We start from the raw sequence: 5,459 nt of genomic DNA on the forward strand, positions 1-5,459 counted from the left end.
TCTGAAACAACAGTAATAATTATTGGGCTTCCATTTTGTGAAAGTTAGAAGCTTGAAGAAGTTTGTACATTAATTTATCTCACTAGCACTAACTAATTAATTCAATACAAGGAATAAAGAGTACAATAATTAAAATAGTGTTATTTTATTAGTAATATTATTAGCAATAATAGCAGGTGCTATATATGAGATGCTTACTAGTGAGTCAATGTTCTAAGTATTTTATATAAATTTATAAACATTATACCGTATGTCACTTACAGAAACACTGTAAAGTAGGTATTACTACTAGATTCATTTTAAATTTGAGAAGGGTTTAAATATGATGAGATTAAGGAACTTGCCAATTAGCAGACCTGGAATTAGTGTCTAGGTTGGTTTGACTGAAAATCTTGTGCCTTTTTATGTTGTATTATATAGAGACATATGTGCGCATTAATAGACCTAAAATTTTATGAATGCTATCATAAAAGTATGACCAGTGTGGCATGAAAAGAGCATTTAAAACAGAGCTACTGGAAAATTAGTGCAATTTTAATTGACTAAAATAGTACTTGTGGGATCAAGTCAGTGGACATCATCCCACTGAATTAACGAAATCAAGCTAGAGTCTCAGGAAAAGTTCCTATCAGAGGTCATGCAAAAGGCAAACTTCAGAAAGAACACAATAAATTCAAAGAATTTTGAATTTATTGAATATTCAGAGAAGTTCAGAATAACTACAAACTAGATTAGTAGCATCTAGTATGGTAGCCGCAAGCTGTCTTGGTTACTTTCCTCTCATTGCTGAGACAAAATACCCAACACCCAAAACTAAGAAAGGAAAGGTTTATTTAGCTCACAGTTTGTAGAGGTTTCAGTCCATACTTGGCTGACTCCAAGGCAGAGTGGCACACAACACAAGGCAACGGTTCCTGTCAGTGAAAAGCAGTAAAAGCAGCAAGAGCGCAAAGGGAGGTGGGGTGGTCCTTTACACCCACACCATCTCCAGGCCCTCCTCTAGCACAAGGTCAAGATGAATACAAAGTAAGGACCCTGGCTTCCTGCTGAGTCACATATTTAACCTTCTAAACTTCTCAAGTTGAAACAATGAACAATATCCTAGAGCAGTAAGGGCATGACCCAGGATACAGAGCTGCTGAGTCACTTAGTTGTTTCTGGACTCCTCAAGTTGACACAATGTATCAACCATGACACTAGCTATACATGGATTTTAAGCACTTGAAATGTGTCTAGTAGAATAAGAAATGTTTAGTAAGTTTAAAATAGAGGATTTTTGAAGGCAGAATAAATAAAATATAAAGTATTTCTGTAATCGTTGATTTTGATTATATGTTAGAATTACAGTGTTCTAGATGTTAGGAGAAATAAAACATTATTTAAATAAATTTAACCCATTTGTTTTTACTGTATTTAATGTGGATACTGGAAAAACTAAAACTCTGAATACATAATGGCATTTGTGGCTTACTTTTTATTTCTGCTGAAAACTGTTGTATTAAAGTTCTTCTCCTGAGGTCTTAACTCAGAACAGTTTAGATTTGTATCCCTAATATTAATCCAAAAAGAAAACATCACCTAGGCAATTCACTCATTCTGAGCATTTACTATCTACTTTGTTCAGCAGCTAGTGAATCTTCATCAATTTTTAATAATTCCTATACTAAATATAAACTCCTTCAGGGTAGTACTGAGATTTAATTGCCATTCAAGGAGTGCAATTTAATGTATAACTCAGTAAGTATTGAGGGCATGTTTTATAAAATTTTAGCAAAGTTATGGAGTCTGATTTATTTTTCTACAATTATTATGGAACAACTAGATTATTTTAATAAACTCTCTCTTTTAAAATCATCATGAGAAACCATACTTATTAGAATAAAGAACTCATTCATAATGTTTATATGTATTTTATTTCACGTTTTCTAGAACCATTGTCTCAACCTATGGAACATTATTGTAGATATTCTCAATAGTGAAGTAACTTTGATTTTGAAGGTTAGATTGAGAGAGTAACAAAGCCCTTAAAGATCAACTTGTCACAATAGGGTTGAGAGTCTTTCTGCAGAATGAGAATTACTTATCTCATATAAAGCCTCTTTTACTTTGTATTATATCTGTGATCATTTATTTTGGCAAAGAAGAAAGAACCAAAAGAGGTGTCAAGCACATTACCTTTACATGTCAAGTTACCCACTTGCTTATTCAGTAAATCTTCAACTTTTATTTTCTTGTTCTAAGTGTCAGTTCTAGTTTTAAAATTTTAGAATTATAGGGCTGATATTGAATAGTTAGAATAGTTACTGTAAGCCAGAATGGCTGTACCAATGCATGAGTTAATATCAATCTCAGCTCTGTGTACAAGTAAAACTAACAAACAAAAAATAGTTTTTTTCTGCACTTAATATTATTAAAAGCTTTGGTGCCACTAATTTATATTTGTCACATTTGAGCAGTTACTCCAATTTTTAAAAATGCCTTTAAAGTGAAGCTAATTGGAAGGTTTCTTGCAAATCTGTATCTCTTCTTTTTCTTCCTTACTGGTATCAATAGTGTTGTATCGACATTGTATTTTATGGATTTTTAAAAAATAATTTCTGGAACTCTGTATTGGCACACTTCTACCCATCTTTAAGGAACATGATTCTTAGTTTGAGTTGGTTAAAAACTTTGACTTAAAGGAAAAAAATAAACTCTTATGTTTGGCAAGCAGTTGAAAGCAGCAATTTTTGTCTATAACAAACTCTCCACATTACTTGGCTCAGACCACCATAGCAAAATAAAACAGACTACATGGCTTACATGACAGGCACTTATTTTTACACAATTCTGGAGGTTGAAAGTGCAGCATCATAGTGTCACAGGGATAGTTTCTGGTGCAGAAACCATTCTTGGCTTGCAGTTGGATTTCTTACTGTGTCTACATATGGGTTTGTGTCTACACACAAGTGAAGAGAGACATCCCTGATTTCTAATGTCTTTTCCTCTCTTATAGGGATACCAGTCCATCAAATTAGGGCCTCACCTGTATGATCTCATTGAAAATCAAGCATGTCTTTTAATGACTGTTTCCCAATACAGGCATGTTGAAAGTTATTATTTCAACACATGAATTTAAGTGGAGACACAATTCAGGCTGTAACATACATCCTGGATCGAAGCAATCTTAGTCCTGTGTTATGTGCCTGTGTTATACTAAAATATTGACACTTTGCTTTCCCCACTGCAACATTCTAGTCATCCAAATAAAAATTTTGATTTGGAATGCATTTTTTGTTTTGTAAGAAATGCATTTATATTAAACTATAAAAATAATGTAATATTTTCTCAAAAGCACAAACATTCTGACAACAGCGATTTTGGCAAAAATAATGCACAAAGGTCTTATAATAATTTAAATGGAAATCTATAAGGAGTGTTATAAATGCTACCATGATATGAGATTATTAAAAGAAATTCAATATAAATCCATAGGGACCACATTACAAAATTAAAGTATGCCAATACAGTATGTCTCCATAATAATGAAAGAAACAAAACCAAAATCCAAAACAATAAAGTACTAAATGTTGAACTTAATTATATTATCAGCTGAGGCTTCTGAAGATGTAAAGTATTTTAAAAAATGCCATGTATGCTTTTTTTTGTTTTCAAAATAGTATTGTTGATCATTTAGAAACAAATGTAATTGTGTGTAAGTTTGTTATACATGATTATCATACTTATTTATTAGATGTCCTAATATTCAGGACACTATGTTAGATGCTTCTCAGGACACAGGCCCTGATCCAAAAACTAATGTGCCATGACACAGTCAATTCAGTGTTTTTGTCCATTTTCACAATTAAATTGGATCAAAGCACATTTGATCAGATGGATTATTACATAATCTTTTAGTCTAAACTACAAAATTGATTGTTCCATGGTCAATTGAGCAGCACTATATAGACCTGGACACAGAGAAGGCATGGCCTGTGATCTTCAGGTAATTATTTTGTGCATCACTAAAACAGTATTGTAATAAACCAAATCAAATTGATGGTACATGGTAACACTCCATATTTCTGATCTGTGAAAGCAAGTATTATAAAATCACACAAAATGGCCAGAAATGGTCAAGTGTTAGAAGCCCAAACCACAATATGTTGCTTCAGAAGTTTGAGCTACAGGAAAAGGCCCTTATAGACATATTTATGAAAATAATTTTAAGCTAAGAGTCAGAAAATTTGGGAGTAAGGGCACAATTTGTCATTCACTCAACTGATACTCAGTGAGTGCATCCTATGTACCAGCTATTAGAAAAGTAGCAGAAGATCTCCACTTAAATCTATGAAGAGATACTGTACATAAGTTCCCTAGTGTTTCAGTCCCTGTTTCATTGAATCTAAATTCAATATAATTTGAATACAACCCACCTCTCTGTGTTATTGGGACAATGACATGAAACAATGCATATGAACAGTAAATGCTTTCTGGTCTTACAGTTAAGTCTGGAAGCTGCCTAGATGTCCATCATCAGATAAATGGATGAAGAAAATTAGCCATAAAGAAGAATTACATCATTTGCAGGAAAATGGATGGATCGTGAAACGTTAAATGAAATATAGTAGTACCTTGGTTCACAAATACTTCTTTTTGTGGACAGTTCTATTGGCTAACAGAAGCATTTGGCAAAATTTTGCTTCTGTTAGTGAACTCCACATTAAGTGATAAACACAACTGCAGCTATCTTCTCCCCATGAACAGGAACATGGCCATCTTCCCCCAAAACATGGAACAAATTAAATTAATGAGCTAAGGTATCACTGTATGTTACACACAGAAAGTTCAATAGCACATACTTTTTCTTATACAAGAAACTCAACATATAAATAAATTAAAGAAGAAAATTAGTAGGGCATGATGATTTATGCCTATAATCCCTGGACTATAGGATTCTGAAGCAGGAGTATTACAAACTTTAGTCACACCTGGGAAATTTAGTGACTTAGTTAGAACTTACCTGAATTTTTTTTTTTTTAAAAGATGGAGATTTAGTGCAAAGGTCCCAGTTTTAATCCCCAGTACCATTTTTAAAAAGTAAAGGGGAGATAGTAGGAAACAGGGAGCCCAATGGCTTTGGAGATGGGAAAATGATTAAGGTAAGGGCAGTGGGGAAGGGGAGGGAAGTGGGTAATGTGTTAAAAGTTGATCGAGATATGAGATATGCATGTACCAATTCCCCAAAGCAGATATAACTATTATGATAAGTTTTCAAATAATTGATTAATTTGTCAGTATAATTATACAAATTCCAAGTCCAAGAAACAACTACTGTAAATACTTTGGTGTATTTCCTTCCAGTTTTTTTTTTTTTTATTTTTACATTTTTTTATTTAGGTCTTCATGATTCCTTTAAAATTTTAAGATAAGACATCCTCTTGAGAGCATTTTTTCTCACCCTTAAAACCTCCAAAAAT

This window comes from Chinchilla lanigera, unplaced genomic scaffold (genome assembly GCF_000276665.1).
Source record: "Chinchilla lanigera isolate Chin_1 unplaced genomic scaffold, ChiLan1.0 scaffold00102, whole genome shotgun sequence".
In the NCBI taxonomy this organism is placed as follows: domain Eukaryota; kingdom Metazoa; phylum Chordata; class Mammalia; order Rodentia; family Chinchillidae; genus Chinchilla; species Chinchilla lanigera.